Raw genomic sequence first — 20,278 nt, 5'->3', positions numbered from 1 at the left:
ATCACTTTTTATGTCTTTGGCTTACCTTGTTGGGGGCGCCCGTCGGGTTGCATCATCCCTAAGCCGCTAGGTCAGACCCAATGGCATGTATCCATTCTGCGTTTACCTAAGCTGATTTGCCTTTCATGCCTAATCTACCTGTGATTATCACCTGCTCAATTGCCATCTACCACGGGTCCCTCCCTCTCTCATACAATCCGCTTGCGTGTTAAAAGGAGGGCTCCTAAGCATCGCGACTCAGGAGCTCTTCCTGGCTCTCTAGCCCTCACCCCCTGGCCTTGACCACGGAATCGCGACCTAGCATACCAGCGGTGGCTGAGCTCGCTCGAGGGCCGGGACATGAGTACGCAGAGAATTTATACCTAACTGTCTCGCAGGAACACACATCTGTCAAAGACCCAAAATCAGGCGCAACCCGAATTGAGGTAGGGCCTCGTGAGTCCCGCGCTGGCTCACGAGTGGCCAAATACACCTTGTCTGGCCCTGTCGTGCAAGCCACGTGTCAGGGTAGGGCTGTACACGCCCCAGGGGCTCTCCACAACAGGGAGTCCGATCCCCCTCCCACGCGCCAGTGGAAGAACCATGCTCCGCGCTGGCCGACGACACTGCCGAGGAGCAGTTATGCCCGTACACATACGGAAGCACTATGCTCCGCGCTAGTGATAAACAACTAAGGGCGCCCCCACGGCCGTACCAACCTCAGGGAGCCTAGAGCTTAGTGTCTGGCCTCATCGCAACACCTACCCTCGGGAGCGTCGCGCGAGGGGGCTGGGTACGAGGGCTGCGCCCGGGTCACGCCCTAGCGTACGCCACCCAGCCAGGTCCTCCGGACCTGGTCGTCGCGAGCCCTCCCCAAGCAGAGCCAAGGTATGAAGGTCGTTTGAACTTCAAGGGGGACTCCTGAGCATCATGATGCAGGAGCCTAACTAGTCACGTAGCCCCTCACTCCTTGGTCCCGTCCTGGTGATCCAGTCGGGGCCAACGGCGGTTGAGGTATGCGCGGGACCGGGCTCTGCCGACGTAGAACGATGGATCTACTCCTATGTTCCCTTCCTATAAGTTGTTTGCACGTCAAGGGGGACTCCTGAGCATCACGACTCGGGAGCGTAAATGGTCATGTAGCCCCTCAATCCTTGGTCCTGTCGTGGTGATCCGGTCGGGGCCAACGGCGGCTAAGGTATGCGCGGGGCCGGGCCCGGCCGACGTAGAACGTAAAGCAAATAGGAAGAAAACTGCAAAATCGTGAAGCAAATACTACAAACCATAGTTGTCCTCACAATACCAGACGCAAGTTTAAACGCGTCCACGAGGCATGGTACACATTGAAGGAATTAAGAAGGAAAGAAGCCGTAAGTCAGTCATCTTTGGACACCGCCATCGCTCGCCAGGGACTCCGCTCCCGTGGTGGTGTCGCCTTCACCTATACCACCACCACGGACTGCAGGATCAGTAGCTCCGCCTGTTGTGGGCGCAGGCTCAAAGGCATGGAACTTCCCCAACAAGGCCTCCACGTGGCCCTTCACGACTTCAGCAGCAGCGGCATAGCACTCATCGCCCACAGGCTCTAGCAGCTCGTCAAGATTGGCGTTAGGGTCACAGAGGTGAAGGTGGCTGAAGATGCGCGTGAGTGCAGTGGAAGAAAGGACGCGAGCTTCTTCCTCGGCCATGGGGCCGATGCTGCTCACGACTTCCTCAAGCGCCTCGACCAAGTAAGGAAGCAGCTGGGCGGGGCCGTCCTCGTCGGTAGCTAGCGGCTTCTGTAGGCCCTTCTCATAGAGTGCCTTCAGCGCCACGCGAGACCTCTCCTCGAGGAGTGTGAAAGCCGCGCAGTCCTCAGCCAGGACTTTCGCCTTGGCGTCGAGCTTGGCATTCTCCGCCCTCACCCTCTGCTCTAGCTTTTCCAGCCGGCTACGCTCAGTGGCCTGCGCCTCTGCCGACCGCGCTAGCTCGGGGTCGCAGCCCTTGATGGCGTCCTCCCGAGCTTTCATCCTCTCCTCCTCCGCCTGGCGGTCACGAGCTTCTTCGGCGCGCTTGTCGCGCAAATCCTTCAGCTCGACCTCCAGTGCCCTGCAGCGGTCCTGGGCGGCCGCGGCATCCTTCAGCGCCACCTCGCGAGTGACTGTGGCTTAGGTGGCGGCCTTCTTTTACTCCTCAAAGGCCGTCGCGACCCTCCTTAGTGCCGCTCGGACAGAGGCGTCAGAGTGAAGCCAGCTAGAAGCTAGCTCCAGACGCCCGGCTACCAGATGGGAGTCGGTGCCCTGGAGGTCTTCTTGCAGCTGGGACATCTCAGAAAGGGCACGTTCCAAGACATCAAGGGAGGCAGAAGGACATGCAACCAACAGCTTAGCAGAGGAAGGAGGCGGCAGAATAGCCATGGCTTGGGAAACTGGGGACTCCTGAGCCTTGGGTACCTCAGCAGCAGCGTCAGGTAACGTCACCTCCAGAGCCAGCAGGGCCATGGGGGCTGACTATTCATGAGGATGCCCTCCCGGGCCTCGCGAGGACGACCGGGCAGGGGAGGTGCAAGCGTCGTCACCTCCCCTTCCCATGGAAGATGGTGCGGCTGCGGCAGATGGATCGGCCCCAGACGGCGCCACTGCGTCCCCCTTCCTCTTCTTCACCGCAGACGGCGGCCTAGCCAATCGATGGTGAATGTCAAGGACCGACAGCATAATTAAGAACAAGATGGAGCACGAACACTTACTGGTCTACCGTGGTGTAGTCCACCTTCCTCTTGCTAATCTTGAAGCCCGAGAGCCTCGAGGCATGGGGCGCAGCCTCAAGGGCTCCAGGGGCAGAGGAAGGCGCAGCAGAAGGGATGGAAGCGGCTCCAAGCGGTGTCCGGGCAGAAGCAGCCCCTCAGGAGAGCAGCGCCGACCTGCCTCTCATCGGGATCATGGGCGGATCCTCCCTATCTTGGAAGGCGCCAGCCTCGTCGTCGTCTGGCAAGGCACGGAGGATGTCAGCTTTGCGCAAGGGGGAGGTCTTCCCCGTCCCCTCGGGGGTAGCCTCTAAGTCGTGCTCCTCGTCTTCCTCCTCTCCTCGCCCTCTGCGGGAGTCACCCGAGGACAAGTCCACCAGTGTCGTCGCCCCCTGAACCACAAGGGGCGCCGGCGGCACCAGGCCATGCCCATCAAATGAGGGCATGGCAGCCACCACCTGCGCCCCGTCCTTGCAGAGGAACAAGGGGACAGTGGCACTCGGTGGGTATTCCTGGTCGTCCTCGACCAGGAGGTGGAGAGCTGTGGCCAGCTCCTCATCAGTCAGAGCCACCGGATTCAAGTGAAGCTTGTCGTCTGCACCCTCGAGCATCCATAAGGGACTCGAGTGCGCATGAAGCGGAGCCACCCGCTGCATCAAGAATTCCCTCAGGAGCGCGGCCCCCATAAGCTTCGCCGCCTTCGCATTGCCGGGCTTCAGATCAGCGTTCATCCTCTCCAGCACCTACATCGCCCGATTGTCAGCGAGCTTCGTGCAAGACCACCTTTCGTCAGGCAGGGGCATCTTCATTGGCAGCACCAACCGGGGGTGGACACACTTGGCATCCATCATGATCCACTTGCTCCGGAAGCCGTCAACTCTCTTCCCGGCCTTCAAAATTACGTTGGCCTTGCCGTACGCGATGAAATTGGCGCACCCAAGGTGTGTTCGCTGTTGGTTCAGAGGAAGAAGAAGTGGCGCAGTAGAGCCACGGACGACATCACTCCGACATACGCCTTGCAGTACTAGGCGAAAATTGACAAGAGAAGAATGGAGTTGGGATGGAGATGAAGGGTCTGCAACATGTAATGGCGGAGGACGGCGTAGAAGAAGTCGGAGAAGGAGGAACAAGGCCTGCGACGACAACGCTCGTGAAGAAGGGATAGAAAGTGCTCCCCTGAGCCTCCGGCATGGCGGAGCCAGCCCGGAGTTCGGTCTTCCCCTTTTCGTTGCTCTCCTCCGTCGTTAGCAAGCGCGTGACGTCGAGATTATTCTCCGAGACAGTGGGCGCGTCCAGGGCCGGCTTGTACCAAGCTGGTGGCGCATCAGCCTTAACCTTGCGGGGCGCCATCGGTTGCTGAAAGGGGAAGGATCGAAGCGGATCTGGAGATTTCAGAAGCAAGGAGCAAGAAAGGGGACCTGGAGCAAGGCGAAGGAGAGCAATGAAGGCAAGCCTTGCCCGCGCCATCCTTTTGTCAGTCGGGGAGTTGCCGAGGCAGCATGGGGAAGCGGAGACGCCCACGTCCAGTTAGTCACCACGCGTCGACCAAGGCTGCAGGTTGTTGGGGCCCGCGGCGCTCCGCACTTGCCCTTTGGCTTCGCCGCTAAGCCAAATCCGAGCGCGCCTTGGGCCCGGGGGCTACTGTCGGCATTCTGGGAACAGGGATCCCCAGACTTGCCTGCCTACGGCCCACAGCGTGGCTCCACCAGTGGCCCAGCACGACCCGGCTTTGTCAACCAACACTCAAGACCCTCGCAAGGGGCCAAGCCTCGCGAGAAGGACGACACAAGGCCTCCTCAGGAGCGGCCTCACCAGGCAGGCTCGCGAGGGAGGCAGAGAGATCAAGGCAACGGGTACCTTGCGAGGTTCCCATGATGCAAGGCATGAAGACCAAGGCCAGCTGGGCGCCAGGTGGGCGCCAGAGCGTACAGTGTCCTTGTTTCCCCTTTGGTGCTAAGGGGGCAAGTGCAGGCGCGGAGTACCGAGGCATCAGGCAAAGGTTTCCATATCGGTGCAACAAGACCAAGACCAGCAGGACGGCAGGACGGAGGTCATCATGGAGGCCAAGACGGCGTCACCACCACCGCCTTTGACAGGAGAAGACCACCTTTAGTCAGGATAGCTTGTACTAGCTGTCCCCTTTCAAATTGGCCGTTGTAGGATCCCTTCCCGCTCAATATTTGGGGAGAGGACCAGGGCCTCTATAAATAGGACTAGCCACCACCAGGATGGGCATCTGAATCTAACCCAGAGCAGAGCCATCCACCAAGCACAAGAACACCTCGCTTCAGGAGGTTGTTCTTCCCCTTGTACTGTTCATCATCAGCCCAAGAGGCAATCCACCACCACACACACTAGAGTAGGGTATTACACCATGACGGTGGCCCAAACCAGTATAAATCTTGTGTCTCTTGTGTTGTGAGTTCATCGAGCTAAGCTTAGAGATCGCGGCGAGGCTGAGGGCGAGTTTTGATAGGGGGAAATCTTCGTGCGCACCCTAGTGTTCGAACCTCAAGGGTTTTGCCGGAACACGAAATCCAACACCTGTTTAGTAATAAATAATTCATCTAGCCTCTAGTTAGATGTGGTTTTATGTTTTAATTCGTGTTTGTGCCAAGTAAAACCTTTAGGATAACCTACGGTGATAGTTAACTTGGTCTTGCTGAAAAACAGAAACTTCTGCATGCACGAGAATAATTTTCATAAATCACCAAAACGTGCTTTTCAGTTGATTCTTTCTGCAGAAGATTAATAGACAATTTACCTAGAACCTCCTAATGGTATAATTTTTGGAGTTCCAGAAGTATTCGAGAGTTACATATTTCTACAGACTGTTCTGTTTTTGACAGATTCTGTTTTTCGTGTGTTGTTTGCTTATTTTGATGAATCTATGGCAAGCATCGTGGGGTATGAACCATAGAGAAGTTGGAATACAGTAGGTTTGACACCAATATAAATAAAGAATGAGTTCATTATAGTACCTTAAAGTGGTGGTTTGTTTTCTTGCACTAACGGAGCTCATGAGATTTCCTATTGAGTTTTGTGTTGTGAAGTTTTCAAGTTTTGGGTAAATATTTGATGGATTATGGAATAAGGAGTGGCAAGATCCTAAGATTGGGGATGCCCAAGGCACCCCAAAGTAAAATTCAAGGACAACCAAAAGCCTAAGCTTGGGGATGCCCCGGAAGGCATCCCCTCTTTCGTCTTTGTCTATCGGTAACTTTACTTGATGCTATATTTTTATTCACCACATGATATGTGTTTTGCTTGGAGCCTCTTGTATGATTTGAGTCTTTGCTTTTTAGTTTACCACAATCATCCTTTCTGTACACACCTTTTGGAGAGACACACATGAATCGGAATTTATTAGAATACTCTATGTGCTTCACTTATATCTTTTGAGCTAGACAATTTTGTTGTGCTTCACTTATACCTTTTTAGAGCACGGTGGTGGTTTTATTTTGTATAAATTATTGATCTCTCATGCTTCACTTATATTATTTTGAGAGTCTTTTAGAATAGCATGGTAATTTGCTTTGGTTATGAATTTAGTCCTAATATGATGGGTATCCAAGAGGGATATAATAAAAACTTTCATATAAAGTGCATTGAATACTATGAGAAGTTTGATTCCTTATGATTGTTTTGAGATATGAAGATGGTGATATTAGAGTCATGCTAGTTGAGTAGTTGTGATTTGAGAGATACTTGTGTTAAAGTTTGTCATTCCCGTAGCATGCACGTATGGTGATTCGTTATGTGATGAAGTCGGAGCATGATTTATTTATTGATTGTCTTCCTTATGAGTGGCGGTCGAGGACGAGCGATGGTATTTTCCTACCAATCTATCCCCCTAGGAGCATGCGCGTAGTACTTCATTTAGATAACTAATAGATTTTTGCAATAAGTATGTGAGTTCTTTATGACTAATGTTGAGTCCATGGATTATACGCACTCTCACCTTTCCACCATTGCTAGCCTCTCTAATACGGCACACTTTCGCTGGTATCATATACCCACCATATATCTTCCTCAAAACAGCCACCATACCTTCCTATTATGGCATATCCAGAGCCATTCCAAGATATATTGCCATGCAACTTTCCACCGTTTCGTTTATTATGACATGCTCCATCATTGTCATATTTCTTTGCATGATCATGTAGTTGACATCGTATTTGTGGCAAAGCCACCATTCATAATTCTTTCATACATGTCACTCTTGATTCATTGCATATTCTGGTACACCACTGGAGGCATTCACATAGAGTCATATTTTGTCCTAAGTATCGATTTGTAATTCTTGAGTTGTAAGTAAATAAAAGTGTGATGATCTTCATTATTAGAGCATTGTCCCAGTGAGGAAAGGATGATGGAGACTATGATTAACCCACAAGTCGGGATGAGTCTCCAGACTTTATGAAAAATAAAAGAGGCCAAAGAAGCCCAGATAAAAAAGGCGAAAGAAGCCCACCAAAAAAATGAGAGAAAAAGAGAGAAGGGACAATGTTACTATCCTTTTACCACACTTGTGCTTCAAAGTAGCACCATGATCTTCATGCTAGAGAGTCTCCTATGTTTTCACTTTCATATACTAGTGGGTATTTTTCATTATAGAACTTGGCTTGTATATTCCAATGATGGGCTTCCTCAAATTGCCCTAGGTCTTCGTGAGCAAGCAAGTTGGATGCACACCCACTTAGTTTCTTTTGATGAGCTTTCATACGCTTATAGCTCTAGTGCATCCGTTGCATGGCAATCCCTATTCACTCACATTGCTATCTATTGATGGGCATCTCCATAGCTCGTTGATACGCCTAGTTGATGTGAGACTATCTTCTCCCTTTTGTCTTCTCCACAACCACCATTCTATTCCATCTATAGTGCTATGTCCATGGCTCACGCTCATGCATTGCGTGAAGATTGAAAAAGTTTGAGAACATCAAAAGTATGAAACAATTGCTTGGCTTGTCATCGGGGTTGTGCATGATTTAAATATTTTTGTGTGATGAAGATAGAGCATAGCCAGACTGTACGATCTTGTAGGGATAGCTTGCTTTCGCCATGTTATTTTGAGAAAACATGATTGCTTTGTTAGTATGCTTAAAGTATTGTTGTTTTCATGTCAATATTAAAATTTTGTATTGAATTTTATGGATCTGGATATTCTTGCCACAATAAAGAAGATTAGATTGATAAATATGTTAGGTAGCATTCCACATCAGAAATTCTATTTTTTATCATTTACCTACTCGAGGACGAGCAGGAATTAAGCTTGGGGATGCTTGATACGTCTCCAACGTATCTATAATTTTTTATTGTTCCATGCTATTATATTATCTGTTTTGGATGTTTAATGGGCTTTATTATACACTTCTATATTATTTTTGGGACTAACCTATTAACCGGAGGCCCAGTCCAAATTGTTATTTTTGCCCATTTCAGTGTTTCGCAGAAAAGGAATATCAAATGGAATGAAACCTTCGGGAGTGTTATTTTTGGAACAAACGCAATCCAGGAGACTTCGAGTGGACGTCAAGGAAGCAACTTGGCGGCCATGAGGCAAGGGGGCGCGCCATGGGGGGTAGGCGCGCCCCCCACCCTCGTGGGCCCCTCGTGGCTCCCCTAACCGACTTATTTTGCCTATGTATACTCATATACCCTGAAAACATCTGAGAGCACCATGAAACCCTATTTCCACCGCTGCAACCTTCTGTACCCGTGAGATCCCATCTTGGGGCCTTTTTGGGCGCTCCGTCGGAGGGGGAATCGATCACGGAGGGCTTCTACATCAACACCATAGCCTCTTCGATGAAGTGTGAGTAGTTTACCTTAGACCTTCGGGTCCATAGTTATTAGCTAGATGGCTCCTTCTCTCTCTTTGGATCTCAATACAAAGTTCTCCTCGATCTTCTTGGATATCTATTTGATGTAATACTTTTTGCGGTGTATTTGTCGAGATCCGATGAATTGTGGGTTATGATCAAGATTATCTATGAACAATATTTGAATCTCCTCTGAATTCTTTTATGTATGATTTGTTATCTTTGCAAGTCTCTTTGAAGTATCAGTTTGGTTTGGCCTACTAGATTGATCTTTCTTGCAATGGGAGAAGTGCTTAGCTTTGCGTTCAATCTTGTGGTGTCCTTTACCAGTGACAGCAGGGGCAGCAAGGCACGTATTGTATTGTTGCCATCGAGGATAAAAAGATGGGATTTATACCATATTCACTACAAAAAAATACACTTCCGTGATGATACATGTTTGTCACAGTAGGTCGCGTTTTTTGTCATGCATGTACATCCACGACAATTTTATGATAGAATCAAGATAGTCATACCTGTGCTGTCGTAGAAGTGTTCCATGACATTACCAAAATTATCATCACGGAAGTGTCCACTTCCATGACGATAAATTGCGCATCAAAGAAGTGCTTTCGTCAAGGGTGACCGACACGTGGCATCCACCATAATGGAACACCGTTAAGCTATCGGGTCGGGTTTTGGATACGATAACCCGTTAACAGCCCCGACCAATGGGGATTGTCCACGTGTAAAATCATTATTGGCTGGAGGAAACACGTGTCGGCTCATCATTGGGACAGATGTCATCCACTCACTGGACAAAAGGCGCCTATGATACGTCGACATGTGGTACGGCCCAACAGTGGCCCATTCCTGTGAAAATGCCGGCCCGTTTGACTTGGTCAAAAGCTGGCGGGCCGACCCATGAAAAGCATGTTAACGGCATGTTAGCATATAGCCCATTTACAGCCCGCTAACCCAAGGCCCGTTACGCCCTATGCGAATTAGGCCCAGTAGCGTCATCTGGGCCATCCAATATGATTCCAGCCCGTTTTCACTTCTGGCCCATGTATGGCCCATGACGTCTTTCGGCCCATATGAGGCCCTTTGTAACTCTTGGCCCATTAGCCACCCATGCTGAAACTGGCCCGTAATGAACAGTGTATTACTTTACACCCATTAACGGCCCGCGGTGAAACTGGCCCGTAATGAACACTGTAACACTTTATACCCATTAACGGGCGGTTATTCCGTTGGGCCGTTTCCAGCCCAAGTTAACTTTTGGCCTTCTGAGGGCCCATTTATTCTTGGGCTCATTTGCAGCATCGGGTTACTAATGACCCGTTACTGTCATTTTCTGCTTGTGGGCCAAATTCAGCCCGTTGTTACTGTCGGCCCGTTTGTGGTCCGTTAGTTTGTTGGGCCATTTTCATAGCATCACCAAATACGGCCTATTAACGGCCCGTTATGGTCAGCCCATAAAACGTACGATTTCCATTATAGGCCCGTCTACGGCCCATTAAAGGCATGTACAAGACCCATATATGAGTCGACGGCCCATGGATCCTACGTGATGTAGAAGGACCATGGATCCTGTGAGACGTAGAAGGCCCATGGATCATGCAAGACGTAGAAGGCCAATGGATCCTGCGAGACGTAGAAGGCCCATGGATCCGACGACCCGTGAAGGGCCATGGTCGGGAGAGTTGGCCCCCGTTTGAATGATATAGCATATTCAAAGAATTATCCTACTCAATACTATCACCTCTAAAAAGCATACACTATACAACAAAGAGATCAAGGCATAGAAAGGTAGAATAGTCCTACACTATACAATAAAGAAATTACAGCCGATTATACCCACTGGGCATTATGGTTTGGCACAGGTGATAATAAAGCATAGACAAACAACAAATTACATACACTGGCATACAACTCATACATCATGGACGCTCATCAACTTAACTCCATTTGAACTATAATCTCTTTAGAAAATAGGATTGGCCGGATTCAGATAGCACAAATTCCAGTCTGCAAAATCTCCAATTCCTTCATGGTTACCTCGATGTCTTGTTTCATTTTTTGACTCATGCATCTAATACCTGCATGTCCAGTCTCAACTGGTTGATTGTACGTTGACAATCATGTACACGTTGTCTTGCCACCTCTAGTTGATGCTCGAGAACATCAGCACATTCCAATTCCAATCCATAATCATTCGGTAACGGCCATGCCGCACTGCTCGCAGATTTTTGTGTTGATGTCACTTCATCCTGAAATGTTTCTGTAAGTACACATGACTAGGGCAAAAATATAGTTACAACAGTGAAGCGAACAAGACACTATTTTGTACTACATTGCAAAACAGGACTAACAATAATGTTACACGTCACTTTCACAAAAAAATGTTACACGTCATGAAGCATAAGCATGTGATATTTTAAAAATTATAAAAAAGATAGTCTGTGCAGCCTGCATACAGAAATCCCTCTTAGCTCACCATAGGAGCATGATGTTGGGGCCCAATCGAAAACACAGACAAGTTACAAATTTAAAGCACATTGCTTATAAGTAAGCAAGCAGTTGGCCATTCTGTACCTAAATTAAAGTCTTAGGGAGCATAATGAACAGTGGGTTTCATACAAACATACTACAGCAGGCAAAACTATGCAATCATTAGCGTAGTATAAACTAGATTGTGAGCCTCATGCAATAATAGTTGGTTAATAGACTTGGCGGCCATGAGGCAAGGGGGCGCGCCATGGGGGGTAGGCGCGCCCCCCACCCTCGTGGGCCCCTCGTGGCTCCCCTAACCGACTTATTTTGCCTATGTATACTCATATACCCTGAAAACATCTGAGAGCACCATGAAACCCTATTTCCACCGCCGCAACCTTCTGTACCCGTGAGATCCCATCTTGGGGCCTTTTTCGGCGCTCTGTCGGAGGGGGAATCGATCACGAAGGGCTTCTACATCAACACCATAGCCTCTTCGATGAAGTGTGAGTAGTTTACCTTAGACCTTCGGGTCCATAGTTATTAGCTAGATGGCTTCTTCTCTCTCTTTGGATCTCAATACAAAGTTCTCCTCGATCTTCTTGGATATCTATTTGATGTAATACTTTTTGCGGTGTATTTGTCGAGATCCGATGAATTGTGGGTTATGATCAAGATTATCTATGAACAATATTTGAATCTCCTCTGAATTCTTTTATGTATGATTTGTTATCTTTGCAAGTCTCTTTGCAGTATCAGTTTGGTTTGGCCTACTAGATTGATCTTTCTTGCAATGGGAGAAGTGCTTAGCTTTGCGTTCAATCTTGCGGTGTCCTTTACCAGTGACAGCAGGGGCAGCAAGGCACGTATTATATTGTTGCCATCAAGGATAAAAAGATGGGGTTTATACCATATTCACTACAAAAAAAATACACTTCCATGATGATACATGTTTGTCACAGTAGGTCGCGTTTTTTGTCATGCATGTACATCCACGACAATTTTATGATAGAATCAAGATAGTCATACCTGTGCTGTCGTAGAAGTGTTCCATGACATTACCAAAATTATCATCACGGAAGTGTCCACTTCCATGATGATAAATTGCGCATCAAAGAAGTGCTTTCGTCAAGGGTGACCGACACGTGGCATCCACCATAATGGAACGCCGTTAAGCTATCGGGTCGGGTTTTGGATACGATAACCCGTTAACAGCCCCGACCAATGGGGATTGTCCACGTGTAAAATCATTATTGGCTGGAGGAAACACGTGTCGGCTCATCATTGGGACAGATGTCATCCACTCACTGGACAAAAGGCGCCTATGATACGTCGACATGTGGCACGGCCCAACAGTGGCCCATTCCTGTGAAAATGCCGGCCCGTTTGACTTGGTCAAAAGCTGGCGGGCCGACCCATGAAAAGCATGTTAACGGCATGTTAGCATATAGCCCATTTACAGCCAGCTAACCCAAGGCCCGTTACGCCCTATGCGAATTAGGCCCAGTAGCGTCATCTGGGCCATCCAATATGATTCCAGCCCGTTTTCACTTCTGGCCCATGTATGGCCCATGACGTCTTTCGGCCCATATGAGGCCCTTTGTAACTCTTGGCCCATTAGCCGCCCATGCTGAAACTGGCCCGTAATGAACAGTGTATTACTTTACACCCATTAACGGCCCACGGTGAAACTGGCCCGTAATGAACACTGTAACACTTTATACCCATTAACGGGCGGTTATTCCGTTGGGCCGTTTCCAGCCCAAGTTAACTTTTGGCCTTCTGAGGGCCCATTTATTCTTGGGCTCATTTGCAGCATCGGGTTACTAATGACCCGCTACTGTCATTTTCTGCTTGTGGGCCAAATTCAGCCCGTTGTTACAGTCGGCCCGTTTGTGGTCCGTTAGTTTGTTGGGCCATTTTCACAGCATCACCAAATACGGCCTATTAACGGCCGGTATGGTCAGCCCATAAAACGTACGATTTCCATTATAGGCCCGTCTACGGCCCATTAAAGGCATGTACAAGACCCATATATGAGTCGACGGCCCATGGATCCTACGTGATGTAGAAGGACCATGGATCCTGTGAGACGTAGAAGGCCCATGGATCATGCAAGACGTAGAAGGCCAATGGATCCTGTGAGACGTAGAAGGCCCATGGATCCGACGACCCGTGAAGGGCCATGGTCGGGCGAGTTGGCCCCCGTTTGAACGATATAGCATATTCAAAGAATTATCCTACTCAATACTATCACCTCTAAAAAGCATACACTATACAACAAAGAGATCAAGGCATAGAAAGGTAGAATAGTCCTACACTATACAATAAAGAAATTACAACCGATTATACCCACTGGGCATTATGGTTTGGCACAGGTGATAATAAAGCATAGACAAATAACAAATTACATACCCTGGCATACAGCTCATACATCATGGACGCGCATCAACTTAACTCCATTTGAACTATAATCTCTTTAGAAAATAGGATTGGCCGGATTCAGATAGCACAAATTCCAGTCTGCAAAATCTCCAATTCCTTCATGGTTACCTCGGTGTCTTCTTTCATTTTTTGACTCATGCATCTAATACCTGCATGTCCAGTCTCAACTTGTTGATTATACGTTGACAATCATGTACACGTTGTCTTGCCACCTCTAGTTGATGCTCGAGAACATCAGCACATTCCAATTCCAATCCATAATCATTCGGTAACGGCCATGCCGCACTGCTCGCAGATTTTTGTGTTGATGTCACTTCATCCTGAAATGTTTCTGTAAGTACACATGACTAGGGCAAAAATATAGTTACAACAGTGAAGCGAACAAGACACTATTTTGTACTACATGGCAAAACAGGACTAACAATAATGTTACACGTCACTTTCACAAAAAAATGTTACACGTCATGAAGCATAAGCATGTGATATTTTAAAAATTATAAAAAAGATAGTCTGTGCAGCCTGCATACAGAAATCCCTCTTAGCTCACCATAGGAGCATGATGTTGGGGCCCAATCGAAAACACAGACAAGATACAAATTTAAAGCACATTGCTTATAAGTAAGCAAGCAGTTGGCCATTCTGTACCTAAATTAAAGTCTTAGGGAGCATAATGAACAGTGGGTTTCATACAAACATACTACAGCAGGCAAAACTATGCAATCATTAGCGTAGTATAAACTAGATTGTGAGCCTCATGCAATAATAGTTGGTTAATAGACTTCAAAGCTTCAGGCACACTTTGGCAGAGTAATTAAATGGTAACGCCTTTAATTATGTCAACTAATAGTGATACAAGTACCGAACATCAGGCATAATTATTTGGGCATCTCATTAAGTGAGGACAAATAAAGCAATTGAAAAGAGAAAATTAACTATGCCTGAAACAAACAAGGAATTGAACTGTTGAGTTGCATACAGTGACTTACCTTAGGAGGTTGAAGAGGCTCAGCGCAGCTCCTACTTCTCTTGCAAGGCTCCTTCCTAACATCTATACTTGGAAATCCTCAATCTTATCTTCATTGCACCCCCTCTGCAAGGTGACACAAACTAGTTACTCGTCTCCTTGGAAGATAAATATGCATACTTTCCAGTCTGTGAACACAAAAGGATGAGATTATAACAAAACAACACCACATAATGAAACATGTCGCATCTCTTGCACTTGCACACAATGAAATGAGCATTTACTATGTCTGCACTATGTAAAAACTAGGCATACCTTCGAACTGGATCTCCAGGTACTCTTGGAGAGCCTACTGTAGTGTACATCCAAACCTTTATGTCACCTATGAGTTAGACAAGGCCCCACTACAGCAGCCCTTAGTGTTTAAATCATTGACAAGCTCTGTTAGAGTGTTAGGTCAAGAATAGCAAGTAATCAAAGCAAACAGTCCTAGTATGGCTGGCTAATGCAAACAAGGAATTGAACAGATGTGTGAGCAAATCTTACATATCAAGAAAAGAAGCAAAGAAGGAGGCTTAAAGACCATCACTTGACTGACCAGATTTAAGGGGAATTTAAACATCATGTGCAACGTATGAACTAACATAAACATTGCATATTCCAGATTCTCCAATGGAATGCACATGTATTAGGTTATGCCATGTATGATGATGCTTAAATGTACAAATAGCAGGCAGGAGTGATTCATCATTGCACGCACAATTGAATTGCAGGTTAAGGGCCAGTTCGATTCTGCCTTTTCAGGGCATATTGTCAAAATAAGCCATAAAAGATGTAAAGAAGTCATTTTTTAGTTATGGGCTTGGGCTTAACTAATTTCACTTTGGAGGGGGGTGTTTCGGGTAGAACCTCGCTAAAAATTGAAGGGAAGGGGAATAGTGAAATGACTCTGTTGTCTGCCTATATTACACTCAAAATGCAACTGCTGACGCCCGTGTCACACCTGACCCTCAAGTAAAAACAAACACGCAAGCATTCATTGCCTTGCCCGCTTGCATCTCCTCTTCCCTTTCCCTCTACCTCGATCCCCTGCCTGCAGCACTAGGGTTCCTCCAGCGAGCCGTCGCCACTGGTCCCCCATCTGGCCTGGTCCTCGACAATGCTATGTCCAGCTAGGCTACATGGCCGGTGGATAGGGGCAAATCTCCCTAGCTGCTCCTCCCTCTGGCGCCGCCCCTCATTCTCATGGTCTCCAGCAGCTGCTCCACTGTGGTTCATCCAACGCACTACTCCGGCGGGCGCTGCACAACTACGGCTGATGCCACACTGCGGAAGAAGGCACCTTGTTCCCCTTCCCTCCTCCCAGGCCATGGCCTTGAGGTGCTGTTGAAGGATGGGCTCATCCAACAAGGTGAGGATCTCCTTTGATTTTTTGCCAAATTTTCATTCTGACCCACTATATGATGAATTGCTATGAGCTACTTCTGCTGCTGCTATATGATGCATTGCTATGAGCTACTCCTGCTGCTGCTAAATGATGAATTGCTATGAGCTGCTGCTGCTGTATGATGAGTTGCTATGAGCTGCTGCTGCAGCTATATGATGAATTGCTATGAGCCGTTGATGTTGCTATACGATGAGTTGCTATAAGCTGCTCATGTTGCTGCTATATGATGAATTGCTATGAGTTGCTCCTGCTGCTGCTATATGATGAATTGCTATGAGCTGCTCCTACTGCTGCTATATGATGAATTGCTATGAGCTGCTGCTGGTATATGATGAATTGCAGACTACTGCTGCTGTATGATGAGTTGCTATGAGCTGCTGCTGCTGCTATATGATGCTTTCAGGTGGTGCTGCTATATGATAATAACCAGCCACTTGGACCATCGAATTTCAATAAATAATTCTTCTTCATTTAAATGTGGGTCATGCGTTCTTCGTTTAAATTAGGCAATGGGATCTCTATGGAAAACATTGACCAAAGTAGATTGTGCCAAGTAGATGGTATCTTTGTATTTGCATTTTGAGCAAATAGTGATGGTCTATTTTCCTATCATATTAATTACTGCACTGGGTTCAATTTGTGATGTTTGCAAGTCAAATTAATTTCCATATGGGCAGCAAAATGAAAAATATATAATGCAATCTAGACTTTTCACTGATCATACCAAAGATAAGATGAAAACGCAATGAAAAGAACTGGTTGGCGTATTACATGGAGCTTATATTCACAGGTGCTTATTTTCTTAGGATAACTCATAATAATTGTCCCTAAGAAACTTGGCTAATAGAACTAGCATACAAATAACATGTCGCGATGATTGCAATGGAGGAGTGACGTACCATAGCACACTGTATAGGCTCACCGATGTCTCTCCTTTTTTGCGATGTTCCATGAAATTGCCACATACATCTTGTACTTTTTCATTGTGTAACCCTATCTGCAAGTTGACACGGCTATTTTCAGACATCTCTACATGATACTACATTGCATATCCCTTGCACATATTTAAACCACCAATTAACGATTGTGTGTGTACCATAAACTAGCCATGACTCTGTATGCTGGACTAGCAGGCACTCTAAGGGAGCCTAATGTGGTGCACTGGAATTCCTACATGCCACCTACGATTTTGTGTAATGTACTGCCCCTGTTCCTAAATATATGTCTTTGTAGAGATTCCAGTATGGACCACATACAGATGTATATAGATGCATTTTCGAGTGTAGATTCACTCATTTTGCTCCGTATGTAGCCTATAGTGGAATCTCTAAAAGACTTATATTTAGGAACGGAGGTACGAGGTAGTATCATGTATGACATCTACATATCTAACTTAGCAACCAGTAGTAGAAATCATTGTCTGCACAAAGGGATTATTGGTCGAAAATCCTAGCAAAGCACGCTGGCAGGCACAAAACAATACAAGAGAGAGAGATGCGCTTACAAGATCATAGCAATGCCTCAGTCCAGGATCTTGGTTGGCCAAGCTGTTAGATCCAGAAGAAAAATCGTCCTTGTAGTTTTTGCCAGCCGCATAACAGGTAACAGCGACCGGTTAGTATATTTGAAGTGCATCGGGCAGGTGATGCTGGACGGGTTTAAAGGTGACAAGTACCTAGGCCGTGGCGGGTGCTTGGCATCTCTCCAGACGGTGGGAATCAGGTTAGAAACATCGAGGGTGATGACGCTGCGCTGGCTGTCGGTGTCCGGTAAGGAGATCTAGAACCGCCGAGTAGGGTGTTTGTGGAGCGGCTTCGGTAGGTTGGACTACGGTGCGGGCGAAGCAGATCTGTAGTCGTGGACGAGGGCGTAGGTGAAGCTGCTTCGGTGGTTGGGTTAAGGATAGTGTCGATGACGCAGATCTGCGGTCGTGGACAGGGCGTCAGAAGCTGCTCCGATGGTTGGGTTAAGGATGGTCTCGAGGATGCGGATCTGCAACCGTGGACGGGGCGTCAGAAGCTGCTCTGGTGGTTGGGTTAAGGGTGGTGTCGACGATGCGGATCTACGGCCGTGAACGGGGCGTCAGAAGCTGCTCCGGTAGGTTGGATGAGGGTGCGAGGAAGCGGATCTGAGGCCGTGGACTTGTGAGTTGGCAAAGCGGCCCCGGTAGGGTTGAGAATGGTATAGGCAAAGCTACTCCAGTAGGGTTGATGATGGTGTCGGCGAAGAGGCTCCGGTAGGGTTGAGGAAGGTGTCGGCGAAGCGGCTCTGGTAGGGTTGAGGAAGGTGTCGGCGAAGAGGATTAGAGGCCGTCGACGGGGGCATCAGTGGGGCGGCTCCGGGGGGTGTGGACGAAGCGTCTCCGGTGGGGAGTACGAATAAGCCGCTGCAAATGCGTGGCGGTTGACGAGAGTACCGGCAAAGCAGATCCGGCGTCGTGGACAAGGCTGGCACTGAATGGGTTGTGGTACAGTGGTGGATGAGCAGTCTACTTGTTTCTAGGGGAGGTGGGAGGGGTAGATGCGGCCACAGAAGCAGATCCGGCGAGGTGGACGCCGCTGGCAGTGAATGGGCTATGGTACGTCGGTGGATGAGCAGTCTAGGGTTTCGAGAGGGGAGGGGAGAAAGGGCGATGAAGTACGGACGGCGTGATGTAAGATGCTCTAGTGCTGTGGAGTTAGTCGTTTTTGCGGGAGGGGAGAGGAAATGGGGGTGTCGTGTAGTCGGGGGAATCGGAAGTTACAAAAGCAGCTCCGACCTATCATGTAGATGAGGGCGGTATTGTAACTGTTGGTCTCCGTGCACCAAGGACAAAAGGGGGAATTCGAATGCTAAAGACTAAGGTGGCGGAAATTTTAGAAGGAGGCGGGAGATTTTGCCGCCCGCGGGATCGTTCGTATCCAGTTTCAACTAATTTTGGACCGTGCTAGCGGGAAGGTCATGCTAGACTGTGTACACGGGGCACGCGTCAGCAGTTAATAACTGGTGTGAAGTCCACCCCAGAAAAAAAGACAATAACTCGGGATGATGCGCCGATAACTTGGACGTTCACACGGGCGCGGCCAATTGTACGGGTGTAGTGGCGCGTTCTCAAAAAAAAGGATCAAACGCTCAGCATATATATTTCTCGTGTAAATAGATAATTTAGTGTCGTTGGTTATTTACTTTAAACATAATGCATTGACGTGTTAGTGTAGAGGCGCACAAAAAGAAATGGATATTGTAGTTAGCTACTTAAAAGTGTTACCTCATATGATTACATAGCCTCCATTTCATAAATTGCGTACCCGTTGAATTCATATATGAATATTACATATATTACTTCAAAATAGAAACTTAAATCATCCAAGACTAATGAATTTGAATGCAAGAGTAACAATGGTGCATGTGCATGATAGCTACAATGGTTGTTTGAAGAAACATCACTGTAACTTTGGCATGCACAACTAAAAAGGTTTATTTAAATAGAAAAAATGTGATATGTGAGTGTCCAATCTTTACAGCGTTGAATCGATATTGTACCTTTGGCCACGATACGAAGTATATATTGACTTATGTTCAAGTGATGCATGTCCACGATCGCTAGATAGTGATACGTGAATGAATTGTGCAATCTCTCTCACACGCATACATATCTCATTTCCCTGTGGGCATCAGAATCACACACGCCCACTTCGTGTATTTCTCTCCCTCCGTCAGGGTTAAATTCGTCTTTCTACCCCGTCCTACAAGTCTCTCACACAGAAACACACACGCTCTCTATCTCTAACACGCCCACCCCTTTAGTTCCGCCCACCCGCAGCCACTAATGTCTCAAAGTATAATAATGTCTCTCACACATATGCTATCTACCTATCCCTTAATATAGCTAGATATGTGTCACACAAACTCCTCCCTAGTAGCAAGATGCCCATGCGTTGCACGGAACATCAAGATGCATATGTATGATAAGTTTATCTTGTGGGAGAAAAGGATGAACGAGGGAATGACTTATTTGCAAATGCGGAGAGGGGTGTGCGTATCTTTTTTACAAAATTGCCATATTTTTATTCATGTTCGTCGGATATAAATCGGATGGCCTATATGTCAAGATGGCAGGAACACCATCATCACCAACTCTGTTTTTTATAAGAGTAGAGATATGTGAGTGTCACTGCCCCCCCCCCCACACACACACACCCACACTTCCCAACACCGAAGGAGTAGGGTGACACCTCGATCTTGATACTAATCTATCGACTGGCTTCTTTCTCAAACATACACACACACACACTACCCGGCACCGAAGGAGTAGGGTGACACCTCGATCTTGATACTAATCAATCGACTGGATTCTCTCTCAAACATACACACACACACACACTACCCGGCACTGAAGGAGTAGGGTGGCACATCGATCTTGATAATAATCTATCTACTCC

The sequence above is a fragment of the Triticum dicoccoides genome, chromosome 4B (assembly GCF_002162155.2).
Source record: "Triticum dicoccoides isolate Atlit2015 ecotype Zavitan chromosome 4B, WEW_v2.0, whole genome shotgun sequence".
NCBI lineage: Eukaryota > Viridiplantae > Streptophyta > Magnoliopsida > Poales > Poaceae > Triticum > Triticum dicoccoides.
Note: the sequence above shows the minus strand (reverse complement) of the source record.